Source organism: Chiloscyllium plagiosum, chromosome 19, assembly GCF_004010195.1.
Source record: "Chiloscyllium plagiosum isolate BGI_BamShark_2017 chromosome 19, ASM401019v2, whole genome shotgun sequence".
Classification (NCBI taxonomy): Eukaryota; Metazoa; Chordata; class Chondrichthyes; order Orectolobiformes; family Hemiscylliidae; genus Chiloscyllium; species Chiloscyllium plagiosum.
Window position 1 is genome coordinate 22,657,328 of NC_057728.1, and position 14,314 is coordinate 22,671,641.

The 14,314-nt window shown below is 38.0% G+C and overlaps 1 protein-coding gene across 2 annotated transcripts in view; it reads left to right on the forward strand.

Moving 5' to 3' along the window:
* The window catches only part of wnt5b (wingless-type MMTV integration site family, member 5b), a 136,422-nt gene that overhangs the window by 20,009 nt on the left and 102,099 nt on the right, over positions 1-14,314 (forward strand). Inside the window, exon 1 of one of the 2 annotated variants that reach the window (XM_043709316.1) lies at positions 12,483-12,719. The exons of the other annotated variant lie outside the window; for it this stretch is intronic. The gene's annotated coding sequence lies outside the window, so the exon portion shown is untranslated. Of the gene's footprint in view, positions 1-12,482; positions 12,720-14,314 lie in introns of those variants that run through there. 2 annotated transcript variants of the gene reach the window in all.

A 14,314-nucleotide genomic window follows, 5' to 3' on the forward strand; every position in this document is an offset into this window, starting at 1 on the left:
TTGTCTAATGGATGTCTATTTGACCTATTGGTTTAATCTTTGACTCTTGAATCAATAGGGTTGTTTGTCCTCGCCCCACTCCAGGAGTGATGATAACGTAATTTGAGCATGTAATTTATATTGACATGATAGTTAGCACCAAGGGAGTGCTGTCTTGTCAATAACTTATTCTTTGCATAAAGTATTTCTGAGAGCCCTCCTTGCCTTTACTAATGGTGCAGCAAGATGCTAAAAATTAGTGTACTATTAGAAGAAGAGAAAGAAGCTCTCTCAGCAATGTTCTTTCCTCAATTACGCTGAGCAAAAAAAAATTGAGAAAGTATTTAGTGACCTTATTCTTGATTTTAGGATCAAGTGTGTACAAGTTCCTTGATTTGCCTATCTAAGTGACTGTTTCTCCAAAAATGATTCATTATATTCAATAGGGATTTATAAATTACTAAGATGTGATGAGGGCTACACAAACACAAGCCTTTCTTCCCACCACACTGTTGTCTGGTTACTGACCATTCTACAGCTGGAAACGATCTTTTTCATTTACTGTTTCAAAATCCATCATTTCCAACACTTCTAGCAAATCTCTTGTAACTTTATTGGCTTTAAAGTCAAAGCAATCTTCTCTAATCTCTCCATATAGCTGAAGTTCCTGATTTTTCAATCACTGTTTCAGATGCATCTCATGAAGCAACTGAGACCTGAATCTTTGCCTCCTGGCCCAAAGGTGGGGCCATTATCATTGCACCCCATTACACCTCCCTGACTGACATTCGAGATTGGAAATGATAGGCAAATGTTTGAGCAGTAGTTTTTGAACTTGGAACTGAGTTATTCTTCCAATGACATTGGCCAAGTCTAATCGCTCCTGATGTTGCTTTATCAGCATATTGTGAAACTAAATAATACATTGACCTGGCTCTAGGCTGTCATTTGATTGAGCATCTGAGGTCAGGACAAAGCAATAATGAGTCAATGTTACATCTTGAATGTGAAGTACACTGTTTATAGAAATACTGTAGGTACAAGTCATAGATGTGTTTGGTTTACAAAATGACATCTAAATCTCAATTTCCAGTGAAAGCCTTAAGTTGCAAAACCACATTTTTTTCATTTAAAATAAAATTAGATTAGTTTTAAAAATGGCAAAAGCACATCTCATAGCAGCTAAATATGAGTTTTAATTGAATAGGGTCTGTCCAGATTATCTGCTGGATTTTGACGTCAAGACTCTCATTCTGCTTCAGCATCAATACCAGTCGTCAATACCAGCAATCACAATCACATTCAACACTAATTTATTCAATCTCTCAATTCACCAGTATTGCAGCAAACTGTAGCATGAGGTCCTTTACTTTTTTTCCTCTATTATAAAAGTGATACAATGTTGGGTATTCCTGCAGTTATGATAACCCCAAATTCCAATGTAATTTCTGCTGAACTTTTTCTTTTCATTTATAATTAGATATTGTTGTTTTGGAGAGTATCATTGAATCTGGGCTCGGATTTTTTGATGTATTGGTGATTTTTAAAAATTGGATCCCTAAGTTGATCTGTGTGTATCAACTGCTTAAAAAAATGTAAAAGAAAGGTACTGAAATTATAGAGATGAGAACTAACAGATTGAAAAGAATTGTCACCTTTCTTTCTATCAAACAGCAAGCATCTTTTTGCACCTCTCCTTTACATAGATATTTTTCAAAATATTTAAGATTACAAATGCAGAGGAAGTAATTTTCCCATGTTAAATGATAGAAAATGTGATTATTTTGAAAGCTGCATCAAACATTCAGCAAAATGGACATCCAAATTCAGAGAAAGAGAAGGCCATTTTTCTCTCGATCTTGCTCTGCCTTTCAACATGATCATGGCTGATTCCTGCATATTTTCAATAACCATTGACTCCCTTTGTTAGTCATGAATCTTTGTACCTCAACCTTAAATGTATTTAATAGCCCTGCCTTCACTGCTCTCTGGAGAAGAGAACTTGAAAGACACCAGACCCTCTGAAGGAAATAATTCCTTCTCATCTCCATCTTTAATGATATTTTTATTTTTAAATTTGTGTTCCCTAGATCAGCATCTCCCACACGTGGAAACATCCTTTCAGCATCCACACTGTCAAGTCCCCTTAGGATCTGAAATGTTTTAATCCTGAACTGATGGATTGATAAGTCTGCAGAAATCAATGCCTTTAGGATATGACATATACAGAAGAGACTTTTAGGTTATATCAGAGGTTAAAACTCAGTTAACAATCATAAACCTCATAATTATTTTATGATGTGCTCTGAACACCTTGATCAGACTGTTGCTTAATAGTCATGTTAATTTTGTGATATAAAAGTAACCCAAATCTATTTTAATCACCATGATAATCAGGGCTGAGGGAAGAGCATGGATTGAGATATAGTCCCTTCTCTTTAAACTTCTCTTTTAAATAGGGATAGTTCTGCAGCCTTTGAACTCCAGTTAGATCATTGCTGATCTATAGATATAGTTGATCTGCTTTACCTGGAACTTGGTCATAGCAGGAGAGTCTCATGAGGTCAGTGCATATGCTTTAAGGATTCTTCAAAGCACCCCTGTGACTCATGGATGTCCATGATTTGTGACTAGCTAAAATGAGGAAGATTTACTTGGGAAGGTAATAGAGAAGCTTTGTCAGGAATTTTACAGAGGCAAGGTCAAGACAGCAGAAGTAGCACACAAGTTTCCAAGCATTCCATCTATCCATAGCTTTGATGTACATGCAGATTACACATCAGACTGATCATCATCTCAGAACTCATCAGACTGAAGTGAAAGAAATTGTCCTCACTGCTGTGGGATTGCCCAGAAGGAGAAGATAACCTGTACCTCAACCTTCTGCAATTCTTACTGCCACTATAGTGTCCACAATCCAACCCCATTGTGACCAAGACCTTAGAGGATTTTGGGCTCCCTAACAGCTGCTTCTTACAGACTTCATAAAGCCCAAGAAAATGGTGAATTTCTGATTCTCTTCCCTGAAAATGTCCAGGAATATTGCAATTGGAATGCTCCTGCCAGTGGAACAGGCAGCTTTGTTTAAAAAACTATTATTATAAAACTATCACCATCATTTTGCTTAAGGCCCTTTTGAGTATATTATTTTTTCTCTAATACTGAGTACAAGTCAGGCTCAAGAACTCAGTTCTTATAAGTGAGACATTTTTTTTTGCTCTCTGGGCCATTGGAAATAATATTGAAGAGCCACAGTGGCGATAATTTCAGGAAATGAGGCCCCTCTGATAAGAGCAAAATAAATCTGTGCTGTCCCTGACTGTGGGCCTTTGACCTCTAAATACTGCCTCATTGTCTGAGTGAAGGTTTCTCAGTTTCTACCACATTTGGACCACGATGATGCCAATCACAGCCAGCATTATAAACACCCCAGCAAGAAGAAAACAAAGAGCAATATCAAATTGCTTGTCAGCTTGTAATCCAGATCATCATCCTTTAGACTGAAATTAGCCACACTCAGAAACAGCACTTTCTGTCCTCAGAAATCAGCTTGAGAATGGCCTCTTCACATTTAATTCTGTTCCTGGGAAAAGTGCTTGAGAAACACATGTCCAGTTTTTGGACAGTTCTGCATTTTATATTGCTGGATTTGAGATACAGTACTGTACCTATATTTTCACAGGTTTTCTTCCAAATTCAGAATGCAATATCTATAAATGAAATATATAATTAGAAGTGGCAAATATAAAATCATAGGTCTACATTGGAGCCCATTCAAACTGGTGTTAATTGTTGTGGAATCCAATTCAGGAGCTAGAATGCACTTCTATGATAGTTTCGACAGAAACAATATTTCTAGAATACAAAAATAAAGTTTCTAAATGCAGTGGACAAAACACATTTCCAGGCTAATGAACATATACTTGGTCCACAGTGACACTTGTACTGTAGGGGAAAATATAATTCAAACTGTAGTCAGAAGCAGTGACTGATTAATAACGAAATGGGTCTATGACTGCTCAGGCATTCAACTGATATTCCTAAGGCAAGGAAAGACATACCTTCTCAAAAAGATCTTGTTTTTTGAGAGTTTATTTGGTGCACTTTGTTAACAATGTTGATTTAAGATTAAATAGAAGCAGAGGCTTTTGATTGAATGGTACTTGACTACATTTAAGGAGACACATCCTGGAACAAGGATAGGATACAGGTGTTTCACTCCATGAATAAGTTTTTCCAGGTAAAGGTTGACTCTGGTTTCTTCCTTAACCAATTGGCTATCAGGAGTATTATATACTTCCCAGCATTGCAGACTCAACAGTAACTCCAACAACAATGGTTTCTTATGGAAGTGTTGCATTTCAGTGGGAAAATGAAATAACACTATGGTCATCAATACAATCTGACTGGGAGTGAGCTCCAGTGAGCATTTAACCAAATATTAAATGTCTTTCACAACACTTGCCTATAAAAACCCAAACTACTTAAAGTGCCCGATGAAATGGTTCTTGTGGTGTTGTGCTAGTGTCCCTGTCTCTGAGCTAAGAGACCAGTGTTCAAGTTCCACCTATTCCAGCGGTGTGGAGTGACATTATTGAAGTGGTTGATTAAAATATAAAGTATTGAATGGACTTGAGGAACGGTGGAGGAACAAAGACAGACCATAATTTGGACATGAACAAACTGCATATAAAAGTATAAAGGTGGGATTAAACATATTGAGAGAGTGTCCCTTTTGTTGGCATATGTTCCTATCTCTATCTCAAGGTAGCATCATCTTCAGTGCAAATAACTGCTAGTACCAGCAGTTTAAAAAAAATTTAGAGGTACAGCTTCATTCTCCCTATATCAAATTTACAGAAACAAGCAGATAGAGCTCAATTTTCTGTTATTAGGTGGACCAGTTGGAAAGACTCGAACATATCTGGCGATTAGAAAATATGTTTTCTTCAACTGAAACGTGGATAGCATTTGGTTTAAAACATTGACTCCATACGTGATTGGCACTTGTTTTAATTGGTTAAGTAACAATTATGGTTACTTAATAATAGACTTATCCAGACAGCGTTTTGACCTAGCTGGTTGATATAGAAACCAAATTTACTGCAAAAAAAAAGCAGGCTTTCAATAAATGTGAAACAAAATAGCATATTGAACTTCAGTTGTAATGGATAAAAAAATTTATGGTTTTCTTTTGACATTTATTGTGGGAGTTGTTCTGACACTAGCTTTGAGCTCTCACTTAGTATTAAGAGCAACATTTCTCTTGGTTTTCCTATGATACTGTTTAACCTAGGATATTTCCTTCCTTCTTGAAAGCAGTGCAAATACCAGTCTCTTAGTGTTGTTGCCACTTGGGCAATAAAAATGCCATCTGGGCAATTAGTAGCTTAAATCATTCACCACATAGTGCAGGATCTGATAATATACATTTACTTGCACAAACATTGTATGAAGGTAACATTTCCCAGGTGGCTCTTTATTGTAATGGGCCTGATTTTAAATCTGTCAAAGTGGGTAGGTTTTGAATAAGGTTAAAGAAAATCTTTCACCAGTGTTTCTCACCACTTTCAAAATAGTCTTGGATTATAAAATTCACTTAAGTCTCAAACAATGCAGCTACAAGGAGTTTCATAACTAACAACATATAAGATGTAACGTGAAAAACTCAAAGTTTTCATTTCAATGCTGTCCAGCAACTCTGGTCCTAGTCAAGTGTGAAATTATACACAATGGATGACTATCAGTTCATTGACAACTGTGGAAATTCTCCCAAACGAATATCAAATAACAACTTTATAGATGAAAGTTAATCTAACTAATTAGTGCCAGTTAGTGTTTTCTTTATTTAATTGATACTTCTCCTGTCAGATTTTCTTGCTAGCAGCAACTGTTTTTCCTGGGACAAGATGCTTGGCCTTCTAGATTTTTTTTCTGGTCTGTTTGATTCAGCAAGATGGCACAGCACATTAAGTAAGAGGAAGATTGAGAAGTTCCACGGAGAAGCCTGCAATGAATAATACTTGGTGTGCCCATCCATGTTCAGGACAGATTCCAATCATAAAATAGGTCATCATAAAATCAGTTCACCCACACCTTCCAGGGAACATGCCAGAAATACCTTATCGCTTGGTTTTATGAGAGGATAAAATCCAAACTTGAAACCATTCTAAAACTTGGAAATCCAGCCTAGCCACTCTGAGTTAAGTTGTACTTGTGCCAGCCAACAGCCTAGTACATCAAAAGATCATTCAGCCAGTGAATAAGAAAACTTGTATCTTCCTAGTCCCTTCACCATCTACCTTCTCCTTCACTAAGTGCATGTTTAAAAGCTATTACCCTTTAAACTTTTGGGCACTTTTATAATCTTTCTTTGCTTTGGCTCGAGCGCTGTATCTTCTCTTTGCATATCTCTGCACCATGATGTGAAATGCACGATAGAATTGCACCACAATATGGTTGTATGGTTCCTCATGCTTAAAAACTACAGAGTACATTTAAAAAAAAAAATCAATGTTCATTGATCATAGTATTTTGGACGTGAACTGAATGCTACTGAAAAGTGGTGAACTTCTATTACATGAAATCTGTTCAAACTTCGTTGCCCCTTGTGATTTTGCAGGATGGATTGTAATATGTCCAGGAAGCAGCTACCAGATTGTGGCTAGTGCATGTAAGTAGGGTCCAAGTGGTATTATGTACATTATCTTGCTCCATTTTCACCAGCATGGCCCTCGTTCTACTACATGTCTAAATTGGTACCATGTATTTCTCGGTGCTGATGAGTACGCTAAAGGTTAAGGAGTTCAGTAAATTGTAGGGCCACTTTGCAGTTTTGTCATTTTTGGTTACTTTTCTGCTGTAATTTAGCTTTTCAGGAGTCTTTCTAGAATTATTTGGTATGTTGCTTTTTATCTTCAACAGATCACAAGTTTATTATGCAAATTGTCCATGTATTTTAGAAGAAATGACATTTTACGTAACTGCTTGTATCTTGGAATCTACAGACAGGGCTGCACATGTCTCTGTCAGAGGAGTCAGGCTTGCAGAGCCTTGAGCTTACAAAGAAAGCTGTGATAGAGAAGTGTCATATATTCTAATCAGACCTGCAGTAAAATTCCTCTAAAAGATAAGAACAGCATGTTTCTCAAGGCCAGAACTGCCCTTAACTTTTATGCTTTGAAATTGTCAGCTTTCAATTAGCTATGGATAAATATGAGAAACAAATTTGCTTGAGAAAGCAACCATATTTTGATTCCAGAATCAATTAACAGCAACGTGAGATGACTGTGTAATGCTTACAAGGTGATACAACTCCTAAAGGTGTTTAGACTGTGCTTGTTTGGTCCTAGATGTTTTATTTCACAATGTCAGTAACTATGTGAATAATGATGGAAGCCATGTGTTCATGGAGCTATTTATGACCACAGTACTGGATTCTAGAAGGTAATTCTTACTCTCAAGCAAAGGTCTTGGTACTTTGTATTTTAAGGGGACCAGCTGTCACCAATATTTGATTCACAAAAGCAATTCTCTCACAGCCCTGGGAAATTATGTGATTCTATGTAGTTATATCATGTGACAGATGTGGTTCCAGGACATGGTTACAATAGGACACATGAATTCCCTTCCCCGTGCCCCCCCCCCCATCCAATCACACCATTAGCGTATTGAATGTGTCCTTCATTGGAATAACCTGGAGGTATTCCGCAATATAATCTCGTAAAGGTTTCAAGGATTCCTTCTGCTTTGTTCTGCAGAAGAATCATTATCGGTCCTTGGATCACCCAGGTTTAGAGATACATTTATGAAATTGCCAAAAAGATCAGGCAAAACATGAAATAGGGGGTAGTCTGAAATTGTAGGTACATTCAAAATCTATCAATCAATTTTGCATACAGAACATCCTCTGAACATTTTTCTGGTTCTACTATGATTCTCTTTGCTAACCATATGCAACTTCTCTATTATTAACTTGGTGAGTAAATTGAGAGTTGAATGTTGGCAAAGACACCTCTTATTTAAGTAGTAAAGGACATAGGTTTAGGGTGAGGGGGGCAAGATATAAAAGGGACCTAAGGGGCAACCTTTTCACACAGAGGGTGGTGTGTGTATGGAATGAGCTGCCAGAGGAAGTGGTGGAGGCTGGTACAATTGCAGCATTTAAAAAGGCATTTGGAAGGGTTTATGAATAGGAAAGGTTTAGATGGATATGGGCCAAGTGCTAGCAAATGGGACTAGATTAGGTTAGGATATCTGGTTGGCATGGACTTGGACTGAAGGGTCTGTTTCTGTGCTGTACAGCTCTATGACTCTAGTACTGCGGAATCTTTTATATCCACATGTCTTGACTTAACATTTAAAAATAAGGCATTTCAAATAATGCAGTACTTGGTCAGTACAATATCTCCAAAACTGAGTGTAGACTATATACTCCATTCTGTGGAATTAGGTTTGGATGTACGTCCTTCCAAGTTCTGAGCTGAGTACACTACCACTGAGTTAGGCCACCATTAGATGTGAACTGTATATTAGCAGTGTTCTGCTTTTGCTGTTAGGAGCTCTGGTGGACTGATCTTGCCAATTCATCCTCGTTGAACCTGTTTATTATCATACTGCTGAAAGCTGGAAGTTTGCTACGAGTGCTAAGCCGAGGCACAGTGCAGTCAAGGGCTTACACAGCTGCCATCTTGGACTGTCTTGTACTTTAATCCAGTCTACTTTAAACATACTACATAACGTGATTTATCTGTAAACCTTCATCCTCATGGCTATAAAATACATTTGTCAAGGAACAGTTGTACTCTTAATAATAAGGGAATATGCTTTCTGTTGATCTCACGCAAAACAAACAAGACTTGGCAATATGCAAATCATATGTTCATCTTAAACACTTGATCAGGGCAGAGTTCGGATGGAAATGTTCTCATCATTACTGCATTGTAAATTACATATGACATTGATAAAGGTTTATGACATATACAGATGAAAACTCACAGCTTTAATGATTTTTATTACTGAAAAACACTTTCACGCTTATGTTCAGAAACAACTATACTTTCAACCATTTGTTATCTAGGAAGTCTAATGTGTTCCTATCAGAAGAATGTTGTGAAACTTGAAAGGGTTCAGAAAAGATTTACAAGGATGTTGCCAGGGTTGGAATGATTTGAGCTGTAGGGAGAGGTTGAATAGGCTAGGGCTGTTTTCCTTGGAGCGTCAGAGGCTGAGTGGTGACCTTTATAGAGGTATATAAAATCATGAGGGGCATGGATAGGATAAGTACTCAAGTCATTTCCCTGGGGTGGAGGGCATAGGTTTAGGGTGAGAGGGGAAAGATATAAAAGAGACCAAAGGGGCAACTTTTCCACGTAGAGGGTGGTGAGTGCGTGGAATGAGCTGCCAGAGGAAGTGGTGGAGGCTGGTACAATTGCAACATTTAAAATACATCTGGATGGATATATGAATAGGAAGGGTTTGGAGGGATATGGGCTGGGTGCTGGCAGGTGGGACTAGATTAGGTTGGGATATGTGGACAAGTTGGACCGAAGGGTCTGTTTCTGAGCTGTACATCTCTGTGACTCTATGACTCTATTAGACAAAGACATTGCACAGCAGGGTAAGAAGAATATTTAATAACAAAGGATATTTTAGAGAATTATTGATGGATACACTGGTAGTTGTATTGATTTATGCCTTTGGAAATCTGGATGCCACAAAGAAAACTTCCTAAGTGGTTTATGCTAAAATAATGTGGAGGCCATTGTCTCAAAAGGTACTTCTAATGAGTTCATATATTTTTCAAAATGTGTGTACACTTAAAGTAAGTTATTTATCACAATATGGAACAATAAAAAAGTTTTTGTTCCTAAACAATTCTGAAATGACTGTCTAACATGCCATCTAATGTTGGATAATTAATTTAATCCTATATTAAAGTGTGTACCTGATTTAATAATATAGCCATGATAGAAAATCTAATCTTAACCACCAATATAATCATAAAAAGGCTCTTGTGGCACGGTGTTTGTGACCCTGTCTATGAACCAGGAGGCCTGAGGTCCTGCCCCAGAGGTGTGTAATAACTTCTCTGAACAGATTGATTAGATAATATCTATAATTGCAAGCACTGGGGCTAAAATGAAAGCCTCAGGATGGGTATGGGGATCAGGATGCTCAATTATCCCTTGCCCGTCCATTGCAATGTAGGTAGTATACCAAATTTGTCCTGTTTGTCTGCTTATTTTGAGTGATTTCCGTGTCTAGCCAGTATAAACCACACCATTTTGATCACAAATTGAGAGAGGAGCAAGGGGTACAGTATTGTATGTGGCTTGAATCACTTAAATTTTACCTGCACCTCTTAGAAGAGGCATTGTATCTGGAAAAAATACTGACAGTAATGCAAAAAATGAATCTGACCTGGGATTTGGGGAAGATTAGTGTAACGTGGGAGAGTTTAGTTTCCAAGGTTTTTGAATGCAGCACTAGAAATGTGGATGAAGGAGGTACAAAATAGGAGGTTTGTCTCATGACCAAGAGTTATGTTAAGTCTTATTCTGTGCTGCTAAACATGCTGGATTCCCCCTCACTTCTGGGTTTTTATTACATTTTATAAAACTTTTCATCCTGGACTCATCAGGACAACCACAAGAATGCAACATTTCAAATTTGTATACAGGGGAAAAGGCTGTTGATTGGTTGGGAAGTAGATAAGCTGAGCTGTTCAGGCGAGTGTAACAGGGACTTAAAGCCCACCTCCCACTCCCAAGCTCCCCGCTATTCCACAAAAAGCACAAGACTTGAATATTTCCTTTCATTTGTTGAGAATTTGTCCTTGTGCATGTCACTTATTGCATGTGTAAATGAGCTTTGTTAGAAGCTTAACTGATTATCTTGATTTAGGTGTTAGTATAGATACTAGCACACGCTCAGGATTGTTCAGTAAATGTTCCCAATTGCAGTCCTCTTCAAGAGTATACATTTTATTTTTGTTTTGCAAGTGCTAACAGGTTGAGTACAATCAGTACTTTTCCTATAATGAATGTGGTGTTTGATTTAATTAACTGTTTACTGGGATGTATGTTCTACGTACCTGGTTTAGCACTAGCACTGAAATTCATAAATAACTTTGCTCAATCGTATGGTAAACAGAATGTCTTCTTGAAATAATGGCAGTATCCTGTTAATGGAACATACCACTCACGTAGCCACTGCACAGTAGCAGCATGAAATTAATCGCTTAACCTTTTGTTCAGTTTTTGAGGTACTTCTGAGGTAGAGCAGTCTTAAGCAGCCCCCTTTCCTTTTTGTACTACTGGAAACACAATTAAATGTTACCGAGTGTAGATAATGAGAAGAAGATAATGCAGCAAAGTGCAAGAACAAGAGTAGTGACATTGGGGAGCTTTATTTATCTTAATCTTGACTAGTGAAATAACAGTTAAAGGCTAAAGAGGGAGAAGAATGCCTGGAATGTAAACAGAAGAATGTTCTTGATTAATATGCTTCCAGTTGAACAAGAAAGGAGAGTTGGGAGGCAAGGACGGGGACAATTACATTTGGAAAAACTCAACTAGAGGAAAGCTATTTTCAGTGATTGGAGCAAGGAGTGTGGCCCAGGCTGATTAGAATGAAAGCCTGACAGGTTAGACAGTGAATGAAGAAGTTCAGAAGAGATCATTTTAGGCTCAAACCAGATACCAGAATAATAAGCTGAATAACAGGAAAAATGAGGAAGTCAATAAGAGTGTCAAGGAAGATTTATGAGAATTGGTTAGCATGTAACAAAAAAAGGGACCTCAGAAGAATCATAAATGACCAATCGTAAACCTGATCATGTGAATAGGGGAGACACAGAAATGGTGGAGCTAATTAAGGACCAAAAAGGAAATCCTCTTGTGGATGCAATGGGCCTGGTCAAAGTACAATATGCCACATCTATCCTTAGGAAATAAGTCACAGAAAAGGAAGATGGAAAGAGGTAGAAATTACATTTAAATTGATAAAGAGGAGATACTTGAATGCTAGCTGCACATTCATTTCAGAGTCATAAGGTTCAAGTCCCATTTCAGGGCTTCAGCAAATAAAAATCAAGGCTGATACTCCTGTGCAGTACTGAGGGAGAGCTGTACTGTAAGAACGGCTGTATTTCAGATGAGTTCAAGGTTCTGTCTGCTTGTTGAGGTGCATGTAAAATATGCCATTGTACTCTTTAGAAGAAGAATAGGGAAGCTATCTTCTTAGGGATTAGAGTGGTGCTGGAAAAGCACAGCAGTTCAGGCAGCATCTGAGGAGCAGGATTTTCCTGCTTTTCTGCTGTGCTTTTCCAGCACCACTCTAATCCAGAATCTGGTATCCAGCTTCTGCAGTCATTGTTTTTAACCCAAGCTATCTTCTTATCCTGGCCAATATTCATCCCTTAACCAACAAACAAAAAAGATTATCTGGTCGTTATCACATTGCTGTTTGTTGCAGCTTGTAATGTTCAAACTGGCTGGTGCACTTCCTGTATTATAACAATGCTATGTTTCAAAAGAATGTCACTGACTGTGAGTCCTTTCAACATTTTGTGGCTTTAAAACTTTTACATACAAGTAAGATTTTCCCTTCTTCCTTAAAAGCTTGGTAGAACTCAAAGTGGGAATGTCGCTTGGTTTGGATGGGTTACATCCTTGGTTGCTGATGAAAGTAGTTGTGGAAATTGCAGAGGCCACATTCTTCCAAACCACCAGAGACATGTGAGTAGTTCCTAAAAATTAGATGGCTGTAAATGTAATACTCCTACTGAAAAAAGGGGAGAGGACAAACCTGTCAACAACAGGTCGGTAAGCCTAATGTTACCGATGAGAAAACGTGGTGGTAACATAATCTAGAATAAAATTAATTGTCATTTGGAAAGATATTGCCTAATAAATGAAAGCCAGCATGGATTTGTTGAAGGCAAATCATGTTTGACCACATGATCGAGTTCTTTGTGGTAATGGAGAGGTTTGATGAGGGTAGTGCGGTTGATATCTGTATATGGATTTCTGAAAATTGTTTAATAAAGCACCATATAATTTTTGACATGCTCATAGGATTAAAGTGGCAATGACTGAATGATATGAAGCTGACTGAGGGACTGAAAACAGTGAATAATTTTAAACAGTTTCTTTTCAGATTGGAGAGAAATGTGTAGTGTTGTCTCTGAGAGGTCAGTATTCGGACTACTACAGTTTTGATATATATTAATGATTTGGATATACAGGGCATAATTTCAACATTTGTAGATGACACAAAACTCAGAAAAATAGTAAACAGTCAGGAGGATAGAAACAGATCTTGTGGGGACAGAAGACAGCCTGGTAAAATGGGTAGACACATTCCAGATGAAATTTCATACAGAGAAGGGTGAAGTAATTGCTTTTGGTAGGATGGTTGGGGGAACTAACTAAATATCACTATAAGAGGGTTTCAAAAACAAAGTTCTGGAATGTGTGTATACAAACCTTTGAAGCTGGCAGGTCAGGTTGAGAAGGTTATTAATGAAGCATACAAGATCCCGAGCTTTATAAATAAAGGCAGAAAGTACAAGAGCAAAGAGGTCACGCTAAACCAATTCTGCTCACTACTGTTGAGAATTCTTTCAGGGCCATAGAGAGAATGCATTTGAAATTTACCCAGTATGAAAAAAACTCAGTCATGTTTGGAAACGAAAGCAGGTTTTTCTAACAGGCGCAGACTGTTTCCCACCATAGCATCCTGTTCAGCTCACAACCAGTTCTCCAAATATAGGCAAGTACATGTGGAAGACTCTGTAAGGATATTCCCCTTCAATCAAAACCTGTTTTCTAATGATAGGCTCACTGGTGGAAAGAGCAGAAAATTGTGTGAATGGCACTAACTTCATTCAGCCTGAGTCTTTGGTAGTGGGAACCAAGTAGCAAGGGACAGGATGCCTGATTAGGTGGTGATGTCCAGGGATTAGGTGGTGGCTGAGTCAGGGACCAGATGGCAAGCAGTTTAGGCAAAGACTAGATTCTGTCCTTCATACCCCCAGAAAGACTTTAGTTAATGGCAATTCAGAGTGGAGTATTTAGGAGGGAGGAAGAGAATGTGAAAGGATGTAAAAGGAGGAAACAAGAGAGACAGCATGTGTAGGACAGTGTGAAAGAGTTTGTGCATGGGGGAGGAAAAGATGTGTGTACATGTGAAGGAGAGAGAAAGAGAGAATGAGTGTCCATGAAAGAATTTTTGTGTGTGAGAGTGGGTGAGTGATAGAGAGAGAGAGTCCATGAGAGAATGTGTGTGTGAGAGAGAGAGTCCGTGAGAGAGAAGGTGTGTGTGTGTGTGT